General features: G+C 39.5%; 1 long non-coding RNA gene across 1 annotated transcript in view; it reads left to right on the plus strand.

Moving 5' to 3' along the window:
- LOC131824997 (uncharacterized) overlaps window positions 1-16813 on the plus strand; it is an 85204-nt gene extending 68391 nt beyond the window's left edge. Inside the window, exons 4-5 of the long non-coding RNA XR_009351078.1 lie at window positions 390-609; window positions 15626-16813. This is a non-coding gene — a long non-coding RNA (uncharacterized LOC131824997). The remainder of the gene's footprint in view (window positions 1-389; window positions 610-15625) is intronic.
- Window positions 16814-17271: the final 458 nt, after the last annotated feature.

Raw genomic sequence — 17271 nt, forward strand, 5'->3', positions numbered from 1 at the left:
ATCCCTAGTAATTTTTATGTACCTCAAGCTTTAATGTATACTCCCAACAGCAAACCTGATATTCACTCTAAAAATCCACATATGTTGGAAGCATTGTTGCCTTCCAACCTGGGGTAGTTGAGAGAAAAAGTATAACTCTATGGAGGTTGTCCTCTGTATAGCTTTGGAGTGTAATAGGTGTTAGTTTGGATCCTAGTTCTACCCTGTATAGCCCTGCAATTTTTCAAAAATTAATTTATCTCTCTGAGCCTTGGTTGATTTGCCTGTAAAATGGGATAACAATAGTATTAATCCATATTAGTTAAAGTAGGACGAGCTATGCTGTTGTAACAAACAAATCCAAAGATTCAGTGACTTAAGGGAGTCAAAGTTTATTTCTTGTTTCACAGGAAGGTACAGATGGATGGCTGTCCCTGGCAGCTCTCTCTGACCATGTGGGCTCCTTTCACTGGGCACAACTTGGAGTCAATTGCTTGCAGTTTTGTAGATGAAGAAGAGAAAGCAAAAAGGACATCGGGATCTTACATGACCAGGCTGAAAGGAGGCACCTACCTTTTGCCTGTATTCAATCTGTCAGAAGTCTGTGGTGTGACCAACCTAACTGCAAAGGTAGGCTGGGAAATGCTGTGAAACACACAGATTTGGTAGAACACCAATGGTTTCAACTACAATTATCTCATAGGATTATCATGAGGACAAAATGGGCTACATGTATGAAACACCTACAAATTTGTTTTCATTCCATTTTTTTTTTTTATTATTTGACAGAGATCACAAGTAGGCAGAGAGGCAGGCAGAGAGAGAGAGAGAGAGAGGAGGAAGCAAGCTCCCTGCTGAGCAGAGAGCCTGATGTGGGACTCGATCCCAGGACCCTGAGATCATGACCTGAGCTGAAGGCAGCGGCTTAACCCACTGAGCCACCCAGGCGCCCCTCATTCCATTTTTTTTTTTTCTGTTTCTGCTCTAAAGGAGGAAAATGCCAGATGGTAGAGTTTTCATGGCTTTATTTACCACAAATAAAACATGCCTATGAGCTGCCTATTCGTTTACTTTGCTGTGCAGCCTCACAGTGGAACTGGTGACTATGATAACCAGCTGGGCAGTTCTTTCCTCAATGACTTTGTGGTTCTTGGAGGAAACCATTTTTTGAGCAATCTCTGCATAGTAAAGTCTGTTGCACATCAGCAGCACTTATAGCTCCGTGGTGTTGTGGAACAGGAATTTCTGGAAGCCACTGGGCTGCACATACCTCATTTTCTTCTTATATCCATAACCAGTGCTAAGCATCACAATCTGGCCCTTGAATGTTCTCTGTATCCTGTTGTCAAATGTCTCTGGATTCCCACCAGTTACATTTAAAATTTTTTAATTAAAAAATAACTTTGGATACAAAATTAATAGATGTTCAGTTACAGAAAAATTATCTAGTACATATAAGCAAAAGAGTAAAATAAAAATTAACTGTAATCCTCCACTTAGAAATAATAACTATTAAAATGTGAGTCTTTTATTTTCTTTTAAAAAAAAGATTTTATTTTACACATCAACTTAGAAACTTTTTTTTTTTAGACATGGTGGTAGAGTATAACCTGCTTGAGTTGTCATTGGGTTCTCTTTCATATCATTATCCTTGTTTTTCTTTTTAAGATTTTATTTATTTATGACAGAGAGAGAGAGAGAGGGAACACAAGCAAGAGGGAGCTGGAGAGGGAGAAACAGGCTCCCTGGTGAGCAGGGAGCCCAGTATAGGGCTCTATCCCAGAGTGCAGGGATCATGACCTGAGCTGAAGGTAGATGCTTAATGACTGAGCCACTCAGTCGCCCTTTCCATATCATTTTCCATAACTATGCAATTGTGAATGAGTGTTACAGGTATACTGTATTTTTTAAGCATTTCACCAATTGTTGGGCATTCTTACTACTATCATCAACTCTAAGAAGAAATGAACATTGTATGCTAAATTTTTACACTCACCCTTGGCTATTTCATTAATAGCCTGGGTTTTTCCACTTCCTTTGCGTCTCTGTGTTGGAGCTGGCTAGCTATGCTGGTCATTTAATCAGCCATGCAGACTGAAACCAGTGGAACAGGTTGAGTTTACTGCCGTAAAAACCAGCCAACCCTAGCTAGGACTCTTAAAATTATTGCTGTTCCCTGGGGATTATGCCCCCAGCTCAAAATTTCTGGCAGACACAGTGAGAAAACTGCTTTATAGGTTACCTCATATTCTTAAGAGAATACAGTGTCATCTTTGCCCTCGTCAAGAGGGCTATGCTACTATTTATACACCATGTTTTATACATGCTGGAAGGTGCCAAGTGTATTAAGTCAATGAGAGTCACTTGCACGATGCATATGGGATCAGGATATAAAATGACTTGAAGTCCTTTTTTTGTACAATGAATCTTCTTCTATAAAATCTACAGATCAGCTTCCAAACATAATTTTTTAAAAATCTGGCCAAAAAGTTTCATAAGAACTTTTATTCTTCTGTTAGTTCTTTGCTTACACTCACCTCTGGTTAAATGGGGCTCAAACAGAGGGGAGTAAAGCCCTTAAATGATGGTGCTACTCCCTCTTTTTAAAATGCACTCCCCCAAAATAAAGAAAAGAAAGGGAAAAAGAAAGGAAAAGAAAAAATGTCCCAACCCCTTGATTGCGTATAGAGGATGAAGTCCTAACCTCTTAACACATAGGATTCCTTAGACTCATTCCTATGAGTCTAGCCCCAAACCTTTCCCTATAGCTTTCTCTCCTCCTCTTCACTTCTTTCTTAGTGTTACATGATGGATCTCAATACTTTGTGTCGCAATTGCTTTAAATATCTGTCTTCCACTCCCCATAACTTATCTTTTTAACCACAAAATACTGTTCCTCTCTTCTGTCTGTATGTAAGAACCTAGTACCTGCCATATAGTAGGCAATCAATAAATGCGTGTCACTAATAATAACTAACATATGATAAGAAGGACTAGCACTTACTATGTTTTTAGGAATTTATTTGTGTTGTCTCACTTAATCCTTGCAATAGGCCATGAACTTCGTACTATTATTATCCCCAGATGAGGAAACTAAGGCACAGAGGTTAAGCCAAGTCAAGATTACAACAATAAATAGAGGGTAGAAATGAAATTCAAACCCAGGCAGTAACTCTCTAAAATCCTAGTTCTTAACCTACAGCGAATGAAATTCATTACAGAATAAACAGTGTTGACCATATTCTGGGGAGAGAGACCACATGTGTGGAAGTAGATCAGTTTTTCTGATGGCTACACAAGTTCCACGGATTGACTGCTTATATTTAAATTCTGTTTTCACCACTTAGTGGCTTTATGAGTTTGGAAGAGTTATTTCAGTCTTCTAAGCCTCTATTTTCCCATCCATACAATGTGGAGAAAAGTGACCCCATTCTGATAAACATATAGCAACCATGAAATGATATAATCCTTATTAAGCAACTGACATTTCATAAGAGTGCAGTAAATACTGCCTACCCACAGCTATTATTACCAGATCATAAGACTTGTACTTACTGCAGTTTGCCATCTTGGAGTGAATATTTCAAATGCCTTGGCAAACAGGTCATTCATTCTTTAGTCACCTGCTTTGAGCTTGAGTCTGTGTCTGTGTATGTAGTGGTCACACAACATTACTCATGTTGTGTAAAAATGAAAAGGTTCCTAATCCACCTGGAAGTCCTCCAGAATGTTGTTCTACACCAGCCATGTATGTTATAGCTTTTCAGGGCCACACCAAATAGGGCTGTGGTATCGCACTACCGAACAGCTTTTAGGGACCCTCTGGTTTCAGCGTTGTATGTATCAAAGATCAAGGCTCTTCTAGACCTCGGGGAGTCATGAAGTCATGGGTGTAGAGTAAGGGTTGGAGGCAGTTCTACCCAGCACCCAGAAAAAAGCTCTCCCTGCAACCCATCAGCTAATAAGACACCAGTACATGGCATCCACCCCGTAAGACTTTGAGCTTAACCTGCCAGAAACTAAATTCTCACTGGGCTCTTCTCCAACCAGGAGGCAGCCAGGTGGGATTTGCCCATTACCTCATATCTCCTCTTGTTTTTATTTCTAGTGGGTCTAGGCAGCTCTGCCCTGAAAATATAGCTCTGACTAGAAGAAATACAATCTCCTTCCTTTCATCACCAAAGCTCCAAGTTCAAGCCAGAAGTAAACTGAACTTCTGTGAAGGAAAGGAAGAGATCAGCCTGATTCAGAAGGGTGTTGGGAGAAAAGAGAAGCAGACTATACAGCATGAGGGAATTCCAAAGACGAGGAAGCAATAGGCCATGGCAATGATGACAGCCAGGAAACCCAGAGCCCGCCTAAGTGGGCTCAGAACCTCTATCCTCAACTCAACCTAAATTCAGCTTGAGTCAGACTTTACTGGTGAAGAAGGGTGGAGGGCCCACTATAATCTGCTTGGGATCTTGTGAGTCAGTAGAGGCCTATGAGGACCTGCATTGTTTCCTCTGTCATTTCAGAGGAAGTGGTCCCTGGGAGAGGTGCATAGACATAGAATTTTCATGTTGGAATCTATCCAGCTATGCTCCCTCTTTCCTCCTCTCCTTTCAGAGGGAATCCATTTGCCCAGGGTCACAAAGCTAATTTGTGGCAAAACATCGCTTCTAGTCTGTCATCCTCATAATGACACTTTCTGCCTCCTACAGCTGACTCACCCATGCCACTTCCATTTTACCCACTATTCATGCCTAATATAAGGGGGACTGCATGTTGGAGACTGTGACCCTCCCTTGTGTGCTGCCAAATGGGAAACGGGACATATGACAGCATTTCTCAGGACATATCATGGCATCTGTATTTCCGACCACTTGTGGAAATCATTTTATTTTGGACTTCATATATGAAGTTATTTCTCGACCCAAAAAGGAGACCACAGAGCTCCCAGACCAGAGAGAAACTTCCAGGGCCCAGGGAGATGTTTTCGGTAATCAAACAGTTGGAAGGGCCAATAAAGTTGCAAAACATTTGATAAAGTCATTCATTTGCTACACATAGCTGATGATTATGAACATTTTTTTAGCAAGAAAAGAATCATTTTCAGAATGGCTCTAGTAACATTTATTGAGTGCTTACTGTATATAGGCAGTATTATTTCATCCTCAACCATGCCACCAAGCAGTTACTGTTACCCCCACTTCAAAGAAGAAGAAACTGAGGCATAGAAAGTTTAAGCAACTTGCCCAAACCCTTGCCAATAACAGTCTGACTCCAGAGCCTGCCTCTTCGTCATGCTTTTGTTAACTGTGTTGTCGTGTATCTCTTGCCTCATAGCATGGGTTTACTCACTCTCATAAAGTGAGTATTCTGTTCTCTTTATGAAGGCCTAAATCAAAGTACCCCTCAAGGTATTATTGTTGATTAACTCCTGAGCCAAATTTGTTTGTAACCATTCAGATGCTATGTTCAGGTAATTTTCAGTCCTTACAAAATACTGCAATACTGCTTTAAGATTTTTTTTCCTGTTTGAATGTACTACACTACATAACCAATATTAGCATGGTGGTATATTTTCTTCCTGCCATTTTCCTTTTTATTTAACATGTGTAGAGGAAGAAGAACTTTCTCCTCTATCCTCTTAGGTTAGCTCTGGGGCCCTGCAAATTAAACTGACAAAGAATAGGTGAACAGGAGAAGAAAAACCCCAGAGCTTATTTATGTATCCAATGTGCACATACACTGTCAGACTCAGTAATGAGTCACTCAAAGGAGTTGTCAGAATCTGGGGCTTATATACCGTCTTAATAAAGGATGAGAAATTTGTGGAGAAGTGCAAGACGAAAGAAAAAGGATTCGTGCTCAGGGGGGTGGTAAATTGTGGGAAGGTAAATAAATGGAGGAAACTACTGGAAGATAAGGGTTACTTCAGTATGATTTGTTTGTGCAGACCCATCGCAGGGCCAACTTTCTGTCTCCAATGATAATGACTGCTCTTCTGGTCCAGGAGCAGGGAGGGGGACACCTTCACAAAGGAAGATTTATATCCTGCTTTTAGGCAGATGGGGGAAGCCAGAAAGCTCTTTCTGTATTTGTTGCTTCTTAATTGTTATCAGCTCAAAGCAATTTTTATGCCAAGTTGGCATATTTTGGGGTGGCATATTTAGATTTCCTTCACATAATAAAAACTGTGGGGCACATTTAACTGCTTTCTCCCCTCCCTTGTTATATAATGTATTTTTGTATGTGTGGCTAAAGTCTTTTTGCTACCATTTTTCAATGAGTAAATAACATTTCATTGAATAGATCTATCATTATTTGCTCGTGGTGATAAATAAATAGGGCACATAAAGCCCTAGTGATGATGAGATGTTTGGGCTGGTCCCACACTCCTCGTGTTATCAATAACTACAGTATACTTCCTATTTTCTTTCCTAACCAGATGTAATTTATTCTAGGTTAGCAGGCATTTAATTCTCTTAAGTAGGCTAAAAGCATGCTTTATATCTTTGTTGACTTGAGGTAGGAAGGATTTAAGGAGATGTGGATGGGCCATGAGCCAACCCAGAAGTCTCAGTAAGTTCAATGAACACCATGAAAGGCCTGCATAAATCAGGAGTGACAAGAGAAGCACGTTGCCACACCAACCAAGGGAATATGTACAAGTAATTTAGGAAGGCTGGAAATACTACCCAGTCTCAATGTCCTGGTTGGAGAAACCATTCCTATCACAGGGAACACTGGCCCTTTCACCCAGGAGAAATTTTTGATGATGACAAGATAATCACGATTCTCAGGTTATTCGGAGCATTCTCCATTTTTTCCAATAACCAAATGCACAGCACACATTACACACAAACACGTCCAGAAATGGCCATTTTCTGCTCATTCAAGCAGCAAAGAAAGGCGACCTTTGGATTAGGAGACAAGAAGATCTCAATTAAGACCTCGGTGTCATCCCTTCCCATCACAGCCCATAGGCTCTTACTCAACATGGCTATTTCTCAGTCTTCTCAGCTATTGAATGGGTATCTCATTTAAGGGAATGATTGAGTGGTTTAGAAACTTTTTGCAAACTACAAAACAGTACATAAATGCTAATTTTTATGTACTGTTGGAGCATTTTCAAATACTGGCTCTGTTATATAATGATTACCCATCTTGAGGCCTGAGGTAGAAGTGATTATATACCTACTTAACAGGGTATTTGGTGATCTGTAAAATGTGAGATATCGATAATGATTTTTATCTCCTGCTGTAGGAGATGCCAGAAGGTGTGTTATTTTACTCTCAGTTAGTCCCAGTGGTGTTCAGAGTTTGAGCTATACCCCTCCAGGGGCCCAAGTAGCTATCCTCCCAAAAGAATAGGCATGCAGAAGACCCCCCCTACACACCCCACCTTCTTGCTGGGAAGGTGGGAGCCCATTTTACTCAGTTCCTATCTACTGGAGCCCTTGTATTCTTTCAACTGAGTGTCTCCTCTCAGTCCTCCTGCTGCCTGCCTAAACTCTGTCCATAGTATCTCTTGCTTCGTGTATTATGATCACCTATTTGGTCTCCCTGCTTCTGGTTTCTCTTCATTTCAAACCATCCTACATATCACTGCCAGAAATTACATTTCTAAATAATGTCACATTTTGCCTCAAAATAATCTATTGTCTCCAAGTTGCTTGATGAATTAAGAACAAACTATGCTAACGTGGTATTCAAGACCATCTACAGAATGTTCATGTATCAGAGCCTACTAATTTGTCCTCTCTCTCCTCATTAATAAGAAATATTCTTTTCCTACTGAATGCTAGTACCAGACTTCAGGCTGCTCTGAGTAAGGACTACGTCCTCCAGCCTCCCTTTAATTGGATATGGTCACATGACTTACTTCTGCCAAGGAGATATAAGAAGTGACATGCACAACTTCCAGGAAGTATTGTAGAGGAAGACCATGCTTTTCATCCTTCCCTTACTTCTTTCTGCTGCCTAAGATGCCAGCGTGGTCACTGAAACCCAAATAGCCATTTGGAATCATAGAGGGAAGCCACATGCTGAAGATGACAGAGCATGGTTCCCTGACCTTGTGGAATACCACATCATTCCTGAATTGACTGTCTTGATACTACTTTTATATAGAGAAGAAAAAGGTTTATCTTAATTTTACATTTCCAAATATGCATTTTTTACAGCTCTATGAGGTATAATCTGATGTGGAAATATTGGGGTTCAGAACAAACAGGAAAGAATTCTTGAGATGACTTTGGTGCAAAAAAGTGATTTTATTAAAGCATGGGGACAGGACCTGTGGGCAGAAAGAGCAGCACTGGGGTCATGAGGAGTGGCACATTATTCACTTTCAAGCTGGGAGAGGCTTAGGGATGGTGCAAGTCTCTAGCAAATTTTGGAAACAAAGTTTGCAGGATCTTGAGGGGGCTAGCCATTGTTAGGAAAAGGTCACTTATTACTGTCTAGTAAAACCTTACTCATGAGACCCTTCAGGTGTATATCAATGGGCCATATGCTTGGAAGACTTCTAGTATGTATCTTGAGGGGTAGAGATAAGTAGAATCCTGGAGTTTGGGACAATGTTAACAAAAAATTGCCTTTTTTTTTTTTTTTTAAAGATTTTTTATTTGTTTGAGAGAGAGAGCAGGAGGGAGAGGGAGAGAGAATTAGAAGCAGACTCCACACTGAGGACAGAGCCCCATGCAGGGCTCCCCAACGAGATTATGACCTGAGCCAAATCCAAGAGTAGGTGCTTAACGACTGAGCCACCCAGGAGCCCCTAAGATTGCCTTTTGCCTTCAGCAAAGGATCAACATCAAAGAAGCTGAGTTCTTAGAGGAAGTTCACTCTGCCTTTTCAAGGACTTGCCAGTGGGGTATAAGTAGTAAGAAAATTCACTTTTTTTTCTTTTGCCTTTGTTTCCCACATCATAATTGATGTGTAAAAAATGCACATATTTAATGTATATAACTTCATGGGTTTGGACATAATGTGATACTCATGAATCCATCATTGTAGTCAAGGTAATAGACATGTCCATCATTTCCAAAAGTTTTCTTGTGCCTCTTATTGTTGTAAGAACACTTAACATGAGATCTAGTGTCAATACATTTTTAAGTACACGATTCAGTATTTTTAACTAGAGGCACCAAGTTGTACAGCAGATCTCTACTCCTTATTCATCTCATATATCTAAGACTTTTTACTAAATAACTCCCATTTCCCTCTGCCTCCTGCAACCAGCTCCAGGCAACTACCATCCTGTTCTCCGCTTCTATGAGTTTCATTATTTTAGATCCCTCATATAAGGGGAGTCATTTGTCCTTCTGGCTTATCACTTAACCTTATATCCTCTATATCCTCCAGATTCATCAGTGTTGTCATATATGACAGCATTTCCTTCTTTTTAAAGGCTAAATAATATTCCATTGTGTGAATTATACCTTTTCTTTATCCACTTATTTGTTGATACACATGTGGGTAATTTATATATCTTGGTTATTGTGAATAGTGCTACAATGAACACAGGAATGAAAATATCTCTTTATTTTGATTTTGATTATTTTGGATATATACCCAAAAGTGGGACTGCTGCTAAATATGTATTTTTTAATAACAGATGTGTTGAGATATAATTCTCAGATATAATATAAATTCTATAAATTTCACTGTTTAAAAGTGCCACCTTCTCATAGATTTGTTTCTATCCTTTGGACCCAGAACTTTCTTGTTTATTTATTATAGTTGGTCTTGTTTTATAATTATATGTACCTGTCACGTCTCGTCAACTCCTGTCCTATAGTACCTGGCACTTTTAGGACCTCAGCTGTTTACTTGTTAAGATTTTTGTACTGATTATATTTGTGATCATATGACAATATTGATTAAGCTCAAATTCCAAGATGAGCACAAATCAAATATATTTAAAACACTTACATATAATTGGACTTATTCCAAGAGAATGAATATTCTATTTAAGGCAACACATTAAATTTAAAGGAGCTTAGCAACATTAACAATAGAATTCAAAACAGGATCTTAACCAAATTGCCAATTGTTCTTTCACTATGCAGATTTCAGTCAAGGTAATGACAAAGACAAAAATAGGACATCTCTTATGGTAGCAATTCCATTTTGCAAATGAGGAAACTAAAGCTCAGAATTTAAAAAGTATTATCTCAGGAAATGGTACCTCATTATTAGATATTATTTAAAGATTTTAATCATAATCAGTTTCCTGCAGTTGTGAGAATCTTACTTCTTCCACATCAATCTACCCTTCCCAAAATTGGTCAGTAGAAGACTCCAGATGCTTGATTAACATATGGATGCTGGGCTCCCACCCAATGTCTATGAATTAGAATCTCTGGACATGAGGCTCAGGAAACTGCATTCTTACTAAGCTCCTCAGGAGACTGTGATGCCTGTGGAGTTTTGAGAACCTAACCAATACCTAATTAATGATCCCTAATTAATTAACATTAAATCAGAGGCTCCCATGGAGCCTACCCTGTTCTTGGGCTCCACTCCCAAAGATTCTAAGGTAGGTAGCCAGTTTTGAAGACTATTCCACTTTATTTCCACTCATCAAGGCTCAACTATCCAGAGGTTTAAATTGTTTAGTGGGCTATGCGTTTGGATAAAAAATCAGTACTCAGAGATCAATTAAGGCACTGAATAATATCTGGAAATAGATAAGATTCCCTTATGTTCTTCATGGGCAGCCATCCCTACTTAGATGAAGAAAGTTGGAAAGATTTTTCAATAGAATTGCATCGGCTCCTTAAAAGACCATCGGGAAAACCTGTTAATTAAGAAAAACTAAGATTTTTGTCTGTATTGTATTGGAAGAGAACCACCTTGACACTCCAGGATGTGTCTCAAAAAGTGAAAGTCAAGGGAGGATGTTCATAGGACTTTAGGGCCTGGGATGGATGACTTGAAGGCAAGACTTGGAAGGCAGGAGACTGGGACTATTACACCTCAATGGCTTTGGGTTGTCAGGCTGGGAGGAGAGAGTCTTGAAGTTGAGCTTACTGAGCAAGCTGTTACTTTTGGTAAGTCATCTTAACCTCAGTCTTACTCTCTGGGAACAAGTATTTTCTGGAGCAAGTAGGTAAGTTATTTGGCCTGGTCCCAGGATTGCTAAACATGAGGAAAATGTTTCCACTTTCATTGAAATAAAAACATTTGCACAGAAACCTCAATTATCCCTAAAAATTCATTCCAAAATTTCACATGTTGTAAACCCTGTGGTAGAAATCATTAACATTTGTATTTTATTTAACAGTTTACAGAAAGCATTCACACATTGTGTCTTTTGATACAACTTGTGAAGTAGTTATTGCCAGGTGATTTAATATTCCCATTTTACAGATAAAGAAATGAAAACTCAGGTAAGTTATGTAATTTGTAAGTTATGTAAAGTGCTTTAGTTTTTAGGAAATTGAATCTAGCATTCAGACTCCAAAATCCATACTCTTTTAAAAGATTTTATTTATTCATTTGACAGAGATCACAAGTAGGCAGAGAAGCAGGCAGAGAGGGGGGTGGGTGGGAAGCAGGCTCCCTGCTGAGTAGAGAGCCTGACACAGAGCTCAATTCCAGAATCCTGAGACCATGACCTCAGAAGGTCAAAGACAGAGGCTCAACCCACTGACCCTCCCAGATGCCCCCCAAATCCATACTCTTAAACAGCACCACAAACAGGCTTTTTTTTTTAAAAAAAGATTTTATTTATTTATTTATTTATTTGAGAAAGAGAGAAATAAGGGTGCCTACACAAGCACAATGTGGGGGAGGGACAAAGGAAGAAGGAGAAGCGGACTAAACAGACTCCCCGCAGAGCCAGGAGCCAGAGAGGAGACTGGCTGGGCTCAATTCTAGGACACCAGATCATGACCTGAGCTGAAGGCAGATGCCTAATCAACTGAGCCTCCCAGGCACCCCCAAACAGGTTTTATTATGTTACACTGTAGGCTTTTTTTTTTTTTTTAACTTGTGAAATCTGGGGATCGCCCTTAAAATTTGTTAACTTAATTTGGTCATAGGAATAATAGAAGGACTTCATTATAACTTGGCTAAAACTACAAACTAGAATCATGGATCCTAGAGAAGGAGCTTTAAACTAGTCAACAGTGGAGATAATTAGCAAAGTATAGATCAACTGAGAAGTAAGGAGTAAATGATGACTTGCTGAGTACCAAAAGCACCACATAGTACTTTTATCCTGTTTTTTTTTTTCTTTTGAAGATTTTATTTATTTGACAGACAGAGATCACAAGTAGGCAGAGAGCCTGAACAGAGAGCTGAACAGAGAGCCCCATGCGGGGCTTGATCCCAGGACCCTGGGATCATGACCTGGGCGGAAGGCAAGAGGCTTTAGCCCACTGAGCCACCCAGGCGCCCCTATCCTGGTTTCTATTAGTTCCTAATGTAGACAGCCTAGAAGCAAGTTTTGTGGGTTCCACATTCAAGTACGTACCCTGCCCAGGCCTGACCAGGAAGTTATAAAGCTTTTCAAGTGGAAACCTATTGGTGGGGCTTAATGAGCCAAGTCATTTCCATTAAAGAAATGAACTATACCACATTTCCAAATATCCCCTTAAATTGCAAATTGATCAAAATGGGTCTTTTCAGATAAACAAATGCCATAATTCCTTCTGGATTAAAAATCGCACTCTGTGATGATCTGGGTAAAAACAGCAGCAACACAAAGTCAAATACGGGACTATTTCACAACTCTCATGGGCATAAGGTATATAATGAACCATCTCTTGGAAACTGACTGTCCGAACAGATGACGTAAATAACCACAGCTGCTCCAAGAGCAGAAGAAATCAATTGTTCAATGTGCTTTTCTCAAGTGGGGCCAATTCTCTAAACCAGAGACTCTCAGTCCTCATTGTCAAATCACCAGCAGAGCTTGGACAATTCCTGATGTTCACGTCTTACCCCAGACCATGTGAGTGTTAAAATTCCCCAGGTGATTCCAATGTGCTATCAGAATTTGTAACAGTGCTCTGAATCCGTGGTTCTCAAAGTGTAGTCCTTGGGCCAGCAGCATCACCAGCACCTGTGAGCTTGTTAGCAATGCAAATTTTCTAAACCCCACCCCAACCCCTCTGAATCAGAAATTCCAAGAGTAGGACCTAACAATCATTTTTTTTTTTTTCCACAAGCTCTCCAGATGATTTTGGTATATGCTACAGCACTATTGACCAGTGCTGCTCTAAATAAAAATGCTATGTCTCTCCACCTGGAGCTTAAGGGAATACAAGCCTTACCTGCCCCAAACACTGTTTTGTCTAACAACAGAAGCCACTATTGACACAACTTCTAGGCTTCTGGGTTTAAATTGAACTTTGCAGGACCGTACATAAACTGGGGCTTTAAGGTAGAAGGGAACAACAGAAGTCCCCAGCCTCAACTCTGGAGCTGGTCCCATGTGGCAGGCTGATTCCATATGGAGCATCTACTGGGGACTATTGTCCATGACCCATAGCCAGCATTTGAGGTTTGCCTCCCTGCACACAGTATGCCTTCTTAGGACTGTGGCTGAGACTTTGTTTAGGGATCCACCTCTCCCCGACTTTCAGTCCCTGGGTGGAGCCCATGAGCCAGGCCATCACCTAAAGGCTTTGCACTGAGAACATTGACCCAGCCTTCCTCTGCCTTCCATCTACTCCGTCCTCCTGGCAACAGAAACATCACCCAGGATGGCCATCGGTTCCTCTGCCATGTAATTCCCGAACGTCATTTCCAGCGAGTTTCCCCTATACTAAACCCACTGCTGCTCACAAATCTTTAAATTCACTCATTTAAACATCCCATGTTCAGCCTCCACCCTTGGAGCAAGTCCCTTCTGCTATCCATGGCAAATCTCCCCAGATGCATTCCGGTACCTTTCTCTACCCCTCTTCTAAGAAACCTCAAGCTACTCAGTATCTGCCCTTGTTCTCTGCTAGCTTTTCAATCTTATTCTAGCAATTTGATCCTTTCAATCACCTGTTAAACATGTTCCAATCATTCTTAACTGAATTTTTTTTCCTATATGAAGATATTACAGGTGCTGTTCTATTCCCACCCCCTTTGCTCATTCTTCCCACCAAAGTCATCTGTGTTTCCTCTCTCGATTGGTACATCATTTGTTCCTTAGCCCTCTCTGGTCTGGTTTCTGTTCTCACCATACTAGTGTCTCCAGTGAGCTCCATGTGGAAAAATCCATTGGATGCTCTTCGGTCCTCATTGTCACTGACTTCCCAGAAGCATTTGCCACACTTGACCTCTCTCTTGCTCTACCTCCTTCCTTATTAGCCCTACCTGTTAATCCCCACTAGAAGATAAACTTCATGGAAACAGGGACCCTGTCTGTCTTGTACCTGCTGTATCTGTATCCTGAAACAATTCTGGCACATAGTAGGTCCTCATTAGATATTTATTCAGTGAACAAATGAATCAATTACGTAAATGCTTACTATAGTACATGATATAAAGTGCAACCTGGAGAAGAGCATATGAGGGGGGCTCTAACCTCATTTTAGGAAAAAACACTTGGGTCAGGAGACTTCTGGTTTCCATGAAGCCATACTCTCATACTCTTTTCTTTCCACCTTTCTAACCTCTCCTTTCCAATCTCCCTAGCCACATGCTTTCTCTTTCTCTCACCCTGATGTTTTGTGACTCTTCAGAAATTCTGCCCAGGACCTCTTCCTCACATTACATTCCTTCCATAGGTAACGTCAGCCCTGTCATTTACTATCTATTTACCCACACCAGCCCCATTAGATGTCTCAGCCTAATGCTCTCTTCTGAGCCCCAAACCCATACATCCAATAGATCCCCACCTGCTCAACATCTCCACCTGCATGTCTCATGGGCACCTCAAACATAACATGTCCAAAATTAGACAGACAAATGTGCTTCCTAAAGACCCCCAAGCAGGGGATCAGAGGATCCTCTCGAGAAACTGAACAACCGCAGAACAAAGATACCCAAAAATTGATGCTTGACAGTCTTCTGAAAAAGCCAGATTGTCATGCAATTGCCCTACAGTAAAGTCCACACCAATAGACTCCATCCAAACACACTGAGTAGCTTAAGCTGAATTATGATATTCAAGATCTTTTAAGAACAGCCTCCACTGTGAAAGGGAATGATAAAAATTCCTTAGAAAAACAATAGAAAAAAAGGTGACCAAAAAACAAAGTTAAACTTTGGAACCAGAAAGAGAGAGAGAAAAAAATAATGGAAAAGGAAATTTTATATTAAAGGAAAATTTTTAAATTTAATATTATATATTACAATATTACATATTAAAACCTAGTAATATAGACATTTCTTCAGAACATGAGCTTTCAGATTGAAAGGATCTAAGAAATGAAAGAACAAAGATATGTATCAGGTCCATCACAAAATTTAAGATCTCCAATGTTAAACAGGGAGTTCAGAATCTTTTAGAGAGAAAACATATCATACATAAGAATTAGAAATTAAAATGGCATCAAACTTCTCAGCCACAACATTTAAAACTAAAAGACAATAAAACAAGTTAAAAAATATGATGGAAAATTATTTTCAACTCGAAGCATTCTAATATGAGGATAAAGATATTTCAGACATGTTGAATTTCAAAAAATTTATTTCTGATGTTTTTCAGAAGCTACTGGAGGAAATGTTTCATTAAAATGAGACTACACCAAGAATAGAAGACATAGGATCCAGGAAACAGGGCATCCTGAAGGAAAAAACACTTAAAGAACTATCCCTGGAAGAAAAATGGACTGGATGAACTATGTAACAGTTTTGACAAAATGGAAGATTATACTCTTAAGTGTTTTATAGAGCTATTCAAGGTGTGGGAAGAACAAGCCAGTGAACAGATGGAAAAAAAAAGAGGCAGTAACTCCAGATAGAGCAGATCTATAAAAGAAAATTACATATAAATATATATCTGCTCTAACTGGGATTTACCTGTATTTAGTAGACAAGGGAAAAAAGAATAAGGGGCCTGAGAAAGAATTCCATTTATTAAAATAGATGATATCAGGGAAGGAAGATCCACTATCAGTTATTTGTACCTTAGTGTAGCTCATTATAAGGAATGATGTTAATGTTGAAGAATATCAACAAATTAGAATTGCAGAGTTAGTGTCATTGCAAACCTATTAATCAATTATGTCTAATATATAAAGAACATTAAAGTGAACTTTGGGGTACCTGGTGGTTCAGTCAGTTAAGCATCCGACTTGGTTTTGGCTCAGGTCATGATCTCAGGGTCCTGGATCGAGCCCCATGCCAGGCTCCCTGCTCAGTAGGGTATTTGCTTCTCCCTTTGCCTTCTTAATAAATAAATTTTTTTATTTATTACTTCTCAAATAAATAAATTTTTTTAACAAAATTTTTAAAATGAATTTATATGGCAGAAATTTTGTAATCTGACCTTTCTTGAGATCTGACACTATATCTTTAGAGAGAGATGGCTCTGAGTGGCTGGACACTGACATGATGGAGTCCATGTCCTTCCCACTGCCTCCACTTTTAAAGTGTCTTTGCTAATTCTGATGTTCCTTTTGTCTACAGTATTTTTATGTCTAATAGGAATCCAGCCCCACTGATATGTAGAACTTAGATAACCTGACTCTTAGGCAATGACTTACTTGTGGCAAATCTGTGTAGTGGGGCTCATACAAACCTCCATTTTGTGCAAGGTCGGGGTGAAGAAAATGTAATGTTTCACCTGAAAACATCTGAGACTATCCCTTTGATCCATGTTTCTTGCCTGGCTTTCCAGGTACAAAGCTACTTGAGTAGTCATTGTCCATTTAAAAAAAATTATTGGATTTTGAAAATTGTTCCTAATTGTGGCAACAACAACAACAAAGTTTGATGTCTCATAAAAAAGACTTTAAAATTAGACCAAAAGAAGATTTTTGAAGGTGTGTGTGGGAAAGAAAGTTGGAGATTCTTTTCACACTTGAAATGAAACCACTAACACAGTGCTGTCTGTTAGAAATACACCTATGTAACTTGAAATTTTCAAGCAGACTCATTAAAAAGGATAAAAAGAAACAATTAATTCTAATAATATACTTTACTTAAATCACTATATCCCCAAAATTATCGTTTCAGTATGTAATCGATGGCAAAAAAATCATTGAGATACTTCACATTTTTGGTAATGTGCTAAGTCTTTGAAACACAGTGTGTATTGTACTCCTCCAGCACATGTCTGTTGGGACTAGTACATTTCTAGAGCTTAAGGTGGCCAGGGGCTACTGTATCAGAAGGTACAGTTCTTAAACC

This window comes from Mustela lutreola, chromosome 2 (assembly GCF_030435805.1).
Source record: "Mustela lutreola isolate mMusLut2 chromosome 2, mMusLut2.pri, whole genome shotgun sequence".
Classification (NCBI taxonomy): domain Eukaryota; kingdom Metazoa; phylum Chordata; class Mammalia; order Carnivora; family Mustelidae; genus Mustela; species Mustela lutreola.